The following is a 14,593-nucleotide window of genomic DNA, read 5'->3' on the forward strand; positions in this document are numbered from 1 at the left end:
TGCTGTTTTCTATTACAGTTTCTGTCTGGACACCTTGTTAAGCACAGATTGGCACATTTCTGTGTGTGTGTGTGTGTGTGTGTGAGATCCTTCAGCAGACAGTCTTTAAACCTCCACGTCTCTGCTGCTCTCAGCCAGAGGATCATGTCATCAACTTTATATGTTAAAATGACCAGATTTCCACAAACTGTCCCACTGTTTCAGCGACCCACATGTCTATTTGTTAAACACATTCACTCATTTTCTTTTGTATTGTGAAAGCAGAAACAATCTGGTGCTTTAGCTGCCAGACGGCAAAAAGAATGACTGGTTAAAACATGCAAAATTATTTTGTGTTTTGCATTAACAGATTCTCATACACAATAATTTGACAATTTTCAGTCTTATCTTTTAAAGCAGTAGTGCTTCTAAAAAGAAACGAGAGCACCTGACAGAAACTTAACACACAAAAATGAGACACTAATACTGTATTCAGACATTTCCTGATTCTTCACATATGAGTTGAAAATCACCTCCCATTATTTAACACATTTAACACAAATGCACCATTTCATTTGATTATTGTTCATCAAAATTATGAAAACATTTGCAGACAAGTGCTTTCTATATTAAAGATACCATTTAAATTAATATGTAAAAGCAATATTTCTGCTATGTCCTGACAAATTTAAAAAAAAACATTATATTGTATATATACTGTATATATAAGTAAATGGTTTTTAAAATGTTTTTGAAAGAAAATAAATGACTTCCGCTCATCAAGGCTGCATTTATTTAATAAAAAAAAAAAATCCAAGTAATATTGTGAAATATTATTACAATATTTTTTTATGTAATTGATTGCAATTAATTGAAAACAGCTGAGCTGCCCAATATTTTTGTGGAAACTTTGATGAATAGAAAGTTCAAAAGAACAGCATTTATTTGAAACAGAAATCTTTTGTAAATGTTATTATAAACGTATTTAATGTCACTTTTAAACCCTTTAATGCATCCTTGATGAATCAAAGTATTCATTTCTTTTAAATGAAATCTCACTGAGCCCAAACTTTTGAAAGGTAGATGAAAGAAACACTTATGAAATGTCAGTATTGAAGGATTATAACTGGTGAGAATTAAAAATTTCATAAATATAAGTGTATTTGGTACAGTATTTTGCATCTGACTTTATAAACATTGACCTATATTGAGTGCTAAGAAAAACACATTTTATAAGTAAAGACTTCAGACAAGAAATGTGATACCAGAGAAAAGATCTTGTATCTACTAACCAGATACAGACACTCGATCTACTGCACTGACATTCATTCATTTTTAAAAAAAAAAGTATTATTATGCAAGACATATTTTTTGTGGCTATTGTGAGCAAATGCATGTAAACTCCTTTTTGTTATTCTTTAGAAGGCACCTTTTTACTAAAGCAATTTACAGGAAAGTGGACAATTACAGCAGGTTTATAAGAATAAAACGTCAATCCCCATAATCACACCCTGATGATTAATTATGATGCTATTGGAGTTTATAAAAGGTGGCGACAGATGAATTAAATCAGAAGAGCAGCCAAACCCATCAAAAACCCGTCAGTTAAGGTTAAAGAGCTAGAATAATCTGTATTTATCAGTTTAATCTGCACACCCATCTTAGATGTTGATCAACGGTGCTTTGATTTCAGTCGTGAGTCGTTTCAGTGGGAGTAGGTTTCAAACCATGAATTTTGAATCAACCAGGTTTTTGAATATGAATAAGACTAGTTATCAGCCCACCGGATCGATATCAGGCCGGAGGCGGCAGGGGAAGGAAAATAAACCAAAAAATGTAACGCACGATGAGGGTCAAAGCAGAATGCATCCCAGTTAAGGCTGGTGGAGAACAAACAGTCACCCCACACCCTGCGCTCGTGTCTTAAAAACATGCCCTGTTGTGTCAGAGGGGCGTAAAGTGAAATCAAGTCTCACTGGATACACTGGCTCTCGCCAAAACCGAACCCACATAAAGACTAACGGCTTTACCAGCCTAATGTTTAATTAGACCAAACCCCTGCCCTCCTTTCCTGCCCCGAACAGACTGGAATCCTGCACATAATCACCCCAGCGTCAGGCCAGGACAAAAACCACATGGTGTGACTGCAACCTCGCTTCTGTGGGGGTTTTCTGGGCAGAGCCCAAGCTTTTGTGAATGCATTTCAGCAGCATCCGGCGTTCCTTCGTCATCGTGTCTGGGTTTGGAGGACGTGAACACCGTCCAAACTATTTACACTAATTGCATATTTACTGTTGGTAAATCACAGTGGATTTCTGAGGGAGGGAGATCATTTAGCACTGAAAATACTGAGCGCAGCAGGTGGAGTGACTTACAGTATACATACAGGTCTATAAACTCCTTTTTACATTTGCAGTGGTCTTGGACTGTTAAGTCACACCTATAACTGTCAGTGGATCTCTCTAAAACATGCCTTGGATTCACACTTTACACCAAAATCCTAAGAAAATATAGGAAATTATATTTGTATGGGTTAAATAGAATGGGTGTCATTCATGAAACTAAAGATGAAGAGAAAAAAACGGTAAATTTTTTTTCATAAATCAACTTTAATTGCTGCATTCAGTTCAATGTGATGTAAGAATGGTTTTACAAAAACATTTCAGCAGATTTTGTACTTATAATTCTCAGTGACGATGCTCGATGATAGATTTTGTAACATTATTACTGTATAGAAAGAAATACTATGTTACATTAGATTAAAATTAAATTAAATACATTAAAAGCATTTTAAAAAACGATTTGATCTACAAAATACTGGATAACTAACTAAATAATAATTAAAACGTAATTGTTCTAAATATGTCAAATATATGCAACATATATTGTGTACTCATTCTCAAGGATGATGCTTATTAATGTAATAAAATAAATAATTTGTACCTTATAGAAAATAAATACTGTACGTGAAAGTACATTTAAGTCAGTATAACAAATACCAATTATGATTTGTGAAAGATTGGATAAGTAAATAAATAAACAGTTCATCATTTTAATGTGGTGTGAAATATGAAATATTATGTAGTGCACAATATACTTTTTTGTATCTAATGCAAGGATATTCAGTTTTACAATTACATTTTAGATTTTGAACTCATACTCAATGTTGATCCTCATTAATGTAATACAGTAAATAGTTTACCTCATTATGGACGGATAAATAAATAAATGCAAATGAGGTAGAAAGAATATCATTCTGTTCATAAAATGTACTATAAATATTTGTTTCACTTTGTTGAATGCAATGACATCCAAACAAACATTTGAAGTGTCAGTAAACTCTCCTGTAGATTCAAAGTATTTAGTCATAATTAAACAAGTGTTGTTGGGGCATAAAGGGTGTCTTCACATCACCGAACACCTGAAGGGTTCAACGGACTTAAAATAAACCCCCCAGACCCTAAACCACAGCCTGCCTCTGTGTGTGTGTGTGTGTGTGTGTGTGTGTGTTGAACAAAGAGGGTTTCGAGTGTGTTTGAACTTGACTTTGTGGGCAGATACTCTTTTTAGGGAAGCGTTGAGGGTGGGTGCTGTGTTTGTTTGAGTGTTTGGGTGGAGGGGCCATGTGTGTGTGTGTGTGTGTGTGTGTGTGTGTCAGCAGGCAGATGCTGAGGCCTGCAGTGTGGTGTGCCATGAGAAGGGTGTGTGTGTGTTACCCGTGGTCTCTTAATGAGTGTCTACAGGCTCTGGCATGGATGTGTGTATGTGGGGGTGAGTGGGTGGGTTTTTTGGGAAAAGGTATTAAAAATACAAATGACCACGATGCAATGACTCACTTTTGTTGGGTTGTGTTAATTTGTACGGCTCAGTGTAAAAGCTGAACAATCAATTAAAATTCTCAATTCATTTCTCAAATCAAGAAAAATGTCTCTGCTTGTTTGAAATGAATTCATCAGGACCAAACTCTTGCTGCTTTGACATTTAAACTTCTATTTTTAATTCTATCCAAGGGTTAAATTAAGATGGAATGATCCAGGTCTCAAACAAATTAAAATATATATATATTTGCAGCTCATTTGGAAACTCAATTCAATAGCATACTCTAAATAAGGTTTCAAAGCATCTTCACAAAAAAGCAAGTTTCAGTGTTACACTCATGCAATCCACTTTCCATCTTGTGAACGATCCAGTGCAGGTTTTGTTTGCTCCAATATACTAAACACAATCCATTTAGTACCTGCTCAAAAACTGTTTTCACGTACTCGCCCTCATGTCATTTACGTCTGTAAAACACAAAAGGAGAATTTTTCCAGTGCTCTGCAAGCTTCACCATGCAGTGACAGTGAATGATAACTAGAGATTTAGACTGAAAAATGACATAAAAGCACAATACTGGGGGACAAATAGCTTTGTTATGTCAATAGACTAATTATGTGAGTATGTTAACAGAAATGCATTGTTGCACAGGAATTCAATTCAAAATATTGACTGCAAATATTATGTTCTGGTGTGAACAAGCACACATAGTTATAGGCAAACATATGGATCCTGTATCATAATCACGCTTACAAAATGTACACGCCCACGTCACACACCCTTCAAAACATCTACCATGGTAACTGTAGTTTCCCACAAAATACTCTGCAGTGAATGGGTGCCGTCAGAATGAGAGTCCAAACAGCTGATAAAAACATCACAATAATCCACAAGTCATCCAGTCCACCAGTTAATGTCTTAATAAAAAAAAGCAGCATGTTTGTAAAAAATAAATTCATCAAGACCATTTAACTTCAATCACTCACTTCTTTCTAAAATGCAATTCTATAATCTAAAATACTATAATAATAATAATCAAACGATAATAATAATAAAAAAAAAAAATTAACTGTTTTGGCTTTTAAATGATATTTGATTTGTGCATATTTCTCTCCTGATTTAGACCAGATTACTTTTTTTTGCCTGACGAAAACAATAAAATGGAATAAAAGACTGTTGCTGAAAACAGCTGTTTGAAGTTAAAAACGTCATAATTATGGATTTGTTTCTTACAAACACACAGCTTTTGTCTTCTCAAGACATTAACTGTTAGACCAGAGTGCTGTGGATTACTTGTGGATCATAGTGATGTTTTTATCAGCTGTTTGGACTCTCATTCTGACGGCACCCATTCACTGCAGAGCATCCATTGGTGAGCAAGTGATGCAATGCTACATTTCTCTAAATCCGATGAAGAGGGTTAGGACATTTTCAGCAAATTGGTGGACTATTTATTATGAACTTTAATACAATAAAACAGCAGCAAAGAAATAAAACATTGCAACACAAAGATTCATTTACTTTTTGGAAAGAGATCAAATGCGTGTGATTTTAACAATAGCTTTAGACTATTGTTACCATGGTAAAGTTCTGCAAGGCCTCTCTGTCGATCTGTCCTCAGCTGCGCCGCTGGTCTCATTTGTAACTCTGCTAACCTGCAATTGTACTGAGCTCCACATTTAGCAGCTGGAATGTTAGGGTGGGCTGAGTGTGTGTCACACAACAAAGCTGAACACAAGGGTGTAGCTCCCCGCTTCACATCCTCCTCCGAAACCACCCGCCTGGCCCGTCTGCATGGAAACACAGCCATCACGGGCGTCCAGCGCTCCCCACCCTCAGTTTAGACTCTAACCTCTCAACCTTTCTCATTCGCTCTCTCTCTACTCCTCCCAAGATCACACTGAACCATAACTCATGTTTAAGCATACATGTGTCACTGAAAAAAGAAATGAACACTTTTATTCTACAAGGTTTTATTAGATTGATCAAAAGTGACAGTAAAGATATTTATAATGTTACAAATGTTACTTTGTATTCATCAAAGAATCCTGAAAAATAAAATCGATCTGTTTCCATAAAATATTGTGCAGCACAACTGTTTTCAACACTGATAATAATCAGAAATGTTTCTTGAGCAGTAAATCATGATGATCCATGTGACACTGAAGACTGGAGGAATGATGCTGAAAATACAGCTGTACATCACAGGAATAAATTATAATTTACTATATATTAACATAGAAACCAGCTATTTAAAATTGTAATAATATTTCACAATATTAAAAATTTTGCTGTATTTTTTTACCAAATAAATGCAGCTTTGGTGAGCAGGAGAAACTTATTTTAAAACATTTCACTTGTCAATTGCATTCAATATTAAAATATATTGAATAAAATATTTATTATTTTTGTAAACTAGTATTTACATGCCATTCAAAATATTTTAATGCATTAATTAAATTTCGATAAAGTGGTGGAGATTACCTTTAACAATGTAACAAATATTAGGAAACATTAAATAGAAACAATAACACATGTTCTTATGATGATATAAGGTTTTATATAGAACATTATACAATCTATTATACAATACTCACTTCTAATCATTTAAAAAAAATTAAAAGTCATTTTTTAAATGCATGAATTGAATCTGTGGCCATTATGTGATTTGGTGCAAATAGTTTGTCGTGCTCAGATTCATCAGGTTAGTCTATGTCTGTGAGTGTATATATAGTGTTACATACGTTTAATTACTTTGAAAATCACTGTAGTTGAATTTGTGCGTGATTTGGAATCATCTAGAATTCTAGAGAATCAGGATGAGACTCAAAATGATCTAGGACGAAATCTGTGGTTTACATTTTTAATAAATTCACAATAAAACTAATCTCACCCCATACTGCTCTATGAATATGCAGATGCTCCCAGTGTGTGTGTGTGTGTGTGTGTGAACACGGATGTGTCAAAATCCTTCATAACATTCTGTGTGCCTCTGATCTGACTTGTGTGTGAGGAAGTGTGGAGCTGCAGTCTGGACACCTGCGTGGAGAGCACTTAAAAACACATTTGTTTTATCAACACAGAAGTGGAAAAAAGACATTTGGCAATAAATGTTATTTGGCTTTTTTGATGAGAGACGAAAATGAGGAAGATTATAGCGTTTGAGCTACGGCATTCAGAACGGACAACCACACTGACCACACTGACTCACAGGGAAACACACACACACACAGACACACAGAGACAATTATAAGACCCATAGGACGGGAAAATCACACATGAGATTCTTTAATATCTCAATGGCTTCTACTAGACATTAATGAAATTAAATCAAGAACAAATCTCCTACTCTTCAGATGTTTCTCCTGAGAAAAAGACCATAGTAATCTCCCGTGTGTCTCCTTTATCATAGTCAAAATAAACTTAAAGATTTCTCATCAAATGATCTGAGCTGCTCCATATTCATTTTAGAGCTCTTGATGATAACGATTAGTGACTGGAGTCAACAAATGAATATATATAATAAAAAAACAACACTGCTACACTGTTACTGAGACATTACAAGCATCACAATTTCACCACTTTTTGTCCACATAAACATCAGAATTTGCACAAAATTGCATATATTTGCTTGAGTTTGGGCCTCTGAATAAAACTGAGCTGTTTCTTCCTCTCTATTCTCACTATATCCGACTAAATAAGCCATAATGTATCAAATAAACACCAGAGCAGTGTAATATTTCTCGTGTTTGGGTCTCAAACCACACACTTTCATACACCCCCTGAGTCTCTGTATGGCAATTAATCCCAGACCTAGACTAAAAAACTTTCCTTTGGCAAATGGTGAAAGCTCCTGAGACGTTCAAAGCTCAGGAAAGCACCTGCTGAAGGTGTTTGAATGAACGATGACAAGCAAACGCCCCTCCCTGACGCCATATCATCATTTCTCTCTATTCTTCTCTTAATGCATTGCGTTGTCAAAGACGGCGGCGGCGGCGGCCCTCCGTCGCCAGCGTGCATTAACCCCGAACAATAGCGAGATTTCACTAATGCGTGTGATGATAAAAGCAGGGAGGGTGTCTCACTCCACCCCGGCTCAAGCATCGCCCGTCTTTCTCGTCGGGTGACCGGGCCCTTGAGATGTCTGTCATCTGCTGCCCCCCCCACACACCCTCCCTCTCTCTTGGGACGCGGGGAAGGAGGCGCGAGACGCCTCCCACCATCTTTAATTTTCACCTCGGTTGCGGCGCCGACACCATGGCAACTGAAGGGTGGCGACCTCGTGCATCCGGATGCTGTCGTTACCCTTCGATGCCCCGAGAAGCCATGACCACTACAGGCCGACGGGGGGAGACCAGAGCCCTGCCAAATATAGTTCTTGTCAAAGAACAGACGAGAGCGCAGGTACAAGGACTGAAGTACAGGTTGTTTAAGTGTAAACTAGTCTAGAACTATGTTTCACAAACATAAAACCATTCGACAATCTTTAGCGTATTGTGGGAATGTTCATGAACATTTGTCACGAACAAAAATGTTTTTGATTTTTTTTATCAATAGTTTTAGTTTTAGATAACTATAGTAAACTGGTTAACAAATCAAAAATAAAAATAAAAATAAAAGTGTTGGATAAAATAGATTTGAACTAGAATAAAATATAGAAAAGCAGCAGCTGCATTTCTTATTTTCACTTCATCTTGATACTAAAATAACTTAAACTAAATTGAAACAAAAATATTAATATTTGTTATATAGTAATTAATATAATTAATATATAAAAAACACTATAAATATTTTAAACTGATTAAAAGGATAAAAACTACATACAATTACAAACACTTTAAAAGTTAAAAATTAAAATGATTCTCAATGAAACTCAAACAAAACTGGTTCAGGTAAGTATACTTTCAAGAATAAAAGTAAATATATATATATATATATATATATATATATATATATATATATATATATATATATATATATATATATATATATATATATATATATTATAAAGTTTAAAAGTGTAAAGGTTTAGGGTTGGTAACGTCTCTGTTAATTTATTTGATAAAAAATACATAAACAACTGAAAAATATTATTCCACCTCAAGAGTTATCTTTTGTTTGCAAATATTTTAACTGCATGCAACTTCATGAGCATCATTCAGTCATAACCATGAAATAACTAATAATTTATTTTTCTGATCAAATGAGTATGTAAGCTGTTTCTCTCATGGAATAAAAAAATATATATATAATTGTTTTTTTTCACAATTCAGACTTAAGATCATGCCATTCTCATTTTTTTTTTTAATAAAAGGGTTTTGCAACTTACCTCTCTTATCTATTAATTCTTTCTTTTTTTTCTCAGAACTGTGAATTATTTCTCACTATTCTGAAAATTGCAAGAAAAAGTCAGAATTGTGAGATAATTTCTTTTTTTATATTTTTATCCCATGGTATAAATAAACGTTCATAAATGAGTCAGGTAAGAGATGCATAGATGCATGGAGAGTATAGAAATGGAAGTTCAAGTCGAATGCAGTAATCTGTTTAATGCGTTCAGTTTGCATGCTGCATATTTTTTATCAAATGCAGCAGGTCATCTGTGTGCTGCATGCATATACAACATTTGCATACTCTGCACAGTATGCATTGCATTGTGCAAAAACACTATAAATCGTATGGTGGTATGCAATTCCAAACACAGCCATAGGGAAAGTTTGTCCAGATTATGTGGGTCAGTCAAAGCTTTTAACCGTGTGACCTTAAAATAAAAGAGCGATTGGTACAGTACCTGGATTTTAAACATGGTAAGTTCAGGCTATTATAGCAGGACATGAACAATCTGGTTTCTATGACGATGTATGTGAGCGTGTGTGTGTGTGTGTGTGTGTGCGTGTGTGTGTGATAACTGAGTCTGGCTAATCAGCTGATGAGGTGTTTACAGACCCCCGTCGCCTGGAGGGGCCCCGGTGAGCATGAGACATGACTTACACTAACACACACATGCATGACACAGGACACACACACACACACACACACACACACCACGCCGAGCTCTCATTACTCTGACAGTCATTTGCAACGCTGCATGCTGAATTAGGCACCAGTAGTCCAGAAACCTCTCTATAATGGTGCTGCCTGCCGGATGGGCCACAATGCAAATAAAAGCATTCTGGGTAAAATCAGGTCAGAAATCCATACGGATGAGATGCATTCCTGATGAAACAGGAACCTCACAAAGTCTGTGCTGATCCGGTGACGTTATGTTAATAAAAACCTGTTCATTTATGAACCACTTATTGATTTATGTGTCTAACTGAATGTTAAAAACATTCATTTGTATGTTTGATCAGTCATTCATGTGCTGTGCTGCAAAACAAGCACATCTGACAAGGATCAATGACATATTTGTGATGCATTATTGTGCTTTACTTATAGATATATTCATGTCACTATAAAATAATTTATTACAAATAAATTAAATTACATAATATTCATTGTAGTTTCAATTAATATTAAGTCATTTATTAGAGTATGTGTATAAACACACTGTTTTTTCAAAAAATGTGTAAGATTTTTTAATGTTATTAAAAGAAGTCTCTTCTGCTCAGTGAGGCTGCATGTATTTGATTTAAAATACAGTATAAATTGTGAAATATTATTACAATTTCAAATAACTGTTTTCTATGTGAATATATTGTAAAATATAATTTATTCCTGTGATGAAAAGCTGATTTTCAGCATCATTGCTCCAGTCTTCTGTCACATGATAGAAGCCATCATAGATTTTTTTAATGGAAAATGTAAAACACTAGTTATGTAAAGTATGTAAAGTATATATATATTCTTTACATACCCCACAGAACATGTCATGTGATCTGGCCATGTGGTCAGTGTGATTGATTATATACATTAATGTCCGAGTCTGTTAGCGTGAGTCTATTTCCAGAATCAGACAGACAGTCAGACAAAGAAAAGACTCTATAAATGGCTGGCGTTTCCCGCTGAGGTCATCTGAGAGGTCACGCGGGCCCTGATTCCCACACTGATGGCAGTTCATCACAATGACACGATGGAAAAGAGAAGCATGAGAGAGGAACAGCCAATGTGTGCCCAGCGAACATTATCAGCCAACTCTCTGAAGTCCAACCAGGAAGTCAGAAAGGAAGTGAGCGATGAATCACCCTGGTGATAACCTTAACTCCTGCCTATCCAGTGTAGTATCTATAGTGCACTGAGTCATGCACACACTCGCAGTTCACAAGAAACAAAAATAGAAAGTGTACTTGAAATAAAAACTGAGGTACAAAAAGTCAAAAAATACAGAGAGAGTAATATATTGTGTGTATTTTTGCCAGTCATTTAAAATGCATACAAATTGTAGGCTATATTTCACTTTATATTATATTTTATTATAGCGCAGAAGATTCTTTAAAAGTCTTTGGGTGAAGTAAAAACTACTGCTTTTTAGATTTTAATCCATTACCAATAAAATATGATCCAGCAATACTGCAAGGAAAAATCAATTAAAGCAACTTTTACTAAATCTGATTTGAATGTTTCCACACCCTTAAGTGCTCACAAATCTTCATATTCTCCTAATGCTTTTGTTGAAGGAAAATGTAATTGTTTCTAGGTGAAATCATTTTATTTGTTTCTTCTGTAATTCATATGTCTGTTTTTTCTTTGTGAGTGTGTTTTCAAACAAAACCTCACTACTGAGAAAACAATAATTACATTATTTTTTAGAGTGAAAATGTGGATTCAAAGAAGTGAGGTGGCAAAGCCTTTATATTTATCTTTGCCATGTATGTTGCGTATGAGCAAAAGGAAACTGGTTGCAAAGGTCTCCATTTGAGACCACAAATTACAAGCCTGCCTCTCAAAGAAACCAGAGCTCAAAACAAAAACGCAGGACAGTGGTCTCTTTTGAACATTAAAACCTGTTAAAATAAAACTGGCCACAGTGGTGGCTGCACAGAAGGTCTGAAAAACCATAGCGGTAAAAAAGAGACACAGGAAACCCCCCTGTGAGAGGTTTTCCTCTTAAACACACACCAGTTCAGGAACAGGAAGCTATTTTAAAGATCTCCACCGAATGTGATCCTAAAAGATCCATAAATCCCAGCCATCCAAAATGTAGATGAGTTTGTTTCTTCATCAGATTTGGAGAAATGTAGCATTGCATCCCTTGCTCACCAATGGATCACCTGCAGTGAATGGGTGCCGTCAGAATGAGAGTCCAAACAGCTGATAAAAACATCACAGTAATCCACAAGTAATCCACACTACTCCAGTCCAGCAGTTAATGTCTTGTAAATAGAAGAGATTCGTGTTTATTAGAAACAAATCCATCAATAACATATTTTTAACTTTGTTATTATTGTGATGTTTTTATCAACTGTTTGGACTCTCATTCTGACGGCACCCATTCACTGCAGAGCATCCATTGATGTGCAAGTGATTCAATGCTTTATTTCTCTAAATCTGATGAAGAAACAAACTCATCTACATCTTGGATGACCTGAGGGTGAGGACATCTTCAGCAAATTTTCATTTCTGGGAGAACTATTCCTTTAAAAATGTCTGAATGATATTGCATTAACTAAAATGTATTTTTTTCATTAACTGTAAAAAATAAAAAATAAAATTATGATCTACTGACAATGTCATTAAAAATGCATTTCCCTTTCCATGTATTCATGTCAGTTTCAGAAGTTTCTGAAAAACTGCACAGGTCATCTGTCCTCGAGTGCTGCACAAGTTTTTCTCCAAACTAATTTCACTTCTTTGAGTCACTTTTGCGGTCTAATGTAAGCAAATCAACACTCTGGGACACTGATGATTCAGTTTCCTGCAACAGCATGTGACTGTGCATTAAAACATTAAGGGTTTTTATCAACATCATCACTGCAAAATGCCAGGACTGTCACACATCTAGATGTGTATCACACATTTCCGTTACAACTGTCTAAAAGTTCGTCATCCTGAATTGTGCACATCCTCCATTTCTGTTGGCTCAACACGTAATCTTTATCGTTGCAAACCTAACAAACGTTTTAAATGTAATGCCATTCAAGCATTTTAAAGTGTGCCGTAAGTGTTTGAAATACCCGCTGGCACACTGGGTAACAAAGATTCAGGCCAGTCACATGAATATATTTGCAGGTGAGATTATCTAAAGAGGTCATCAAACCCTCCGCTCCTCTGGAGGGAGTTTTAGGGCCAGAACCGTGAACCCCAAACCTCTACAGTGAACTGTAAAAGCCGCACGATTGACTCCGATCAAAGGCTGAACACACAAAACGAGAGAGCAAAGCCTCTTCCAGGACCTCACCGTGGGAAATTCCAGCATGAAATAGCGCACAGTTAGAATATTTCTCTCATGTGAGTAAATAATTGAGGTTCTACTCACCAACCACTTCTCAAAACAGGAAACACACACTTGTTTGGTTCATTCATTTTCCACTGATGTTTTCCTTAGAGCAAGATAACAATAGCACAAGTGTTATTTTTTTTGTATCGAGATTTCATTCATTTTTATTAGTATTTTGAATTAGATTGTATTTTTATGGCTTGTTTTTATTTTCATTTTATTTAAAGTTTTAGTATTTTTGGGTCCTTTTTATTATAATTTTTTTTTACACATTTATGTATTTTCTTTTTTTTTCACTTTTAATTTTAGTTTAGTACATCAAGTCACACTAAATGAAAACAAATTTCTTTCTTTATCAGAACAGATTTGGAGAAATCCATCACTTGCTCACCAATGAATCCTCTGTAGTGAATGGGTGCCGTCAAAACGAGAGTCCAAACAGCTGATAAAAACATAATTCAAACCATTATAACCCTTCCTCCAGTGAAAAAAGTCATCTCATCTGAATCATGAGAGAAATCTGAACATATCAAGCATTGTTTACAAGCCAAAACTACACAATTTCTACACAAATGTGGGGGTGTATTTTGATTTAGGAAGACAACAGAAGGACTTTTTCACTGGAGGAAACATTAATATGCATAATGGACTTTGACCAGAAGCAATAGTTTAAAGTTAAAGTGTTTTAATGATGGATTTGTTTCATACAAACACAGTTTTTGGTTTCACAGTGTGTTAACTGATGGACTGAAGTGGTGAGGATTAATTGTGGATTATTGTGATGTTTTTATCAGCTGTTTGGACTCTCATTCTGACGGCACCCATTCACTGCAGAGGATCCATTAGTGAGTAAGTGATGCTGTAGTGATGACCTGAGAATGAGCAAACTTTCAGCAAATTTTAACTTTGGCTAAACTATTTCTTTAAGAAGAACATAGAGGTTTTGTATTTCAGATTTAAACATCAAGGCTGATTTAAAGGGTGCTATCAAAAAAATCGACCAGCCTCTCCTTCCAGACTGTGGTAAAGCAAACTGATACCATCATCTTCAGGCTCTGGTCATGTCTGAAGAACCGGCCCATGTTCCCCTCACAGATATAATCTGACCTGGTTTCCGGGGCTGACAGTGATGTCTGCTCCAAACGGCCGGTGATGAAGGGTTAGATCTGACTTCCGTCCCCCCACGGGTCTCTGTAATGACAGCGTTGAGGCTCTCGCAGGGTTGTGTTTTTACCGTCACTGTCGCTGGCTTCAAAACAAAAACTCGGACGACAACCTACATTCAGCACGGGTCTCCGTTTCCCAGGCTTTCGTCTCGAACACAGTCCAGAATCATAAAATGTGTCACGTTTTGATTCGCAACACTATCGGCATCAACACTATGAAAGAAGAAACCTTGAGATGTCAAACTTAAAGATCAGT

This window comes from Carassius gibelio, chromosome B21, assembly GCF_023724105.1.
Source record: "Carassius gibelio isolate Cgi1373 ecotype wild population from Czech Republic chromosome B21, carGib1.2-hapl.c, whole genome shotgun sequence".
Taxonomy (NCBI): domain Eukaryota; kingdom Metazoa; phylum Chordata; class Actinopteri; order Cypriniformes; family Cyprinidae; genus Carassius; species Carassius gibelio.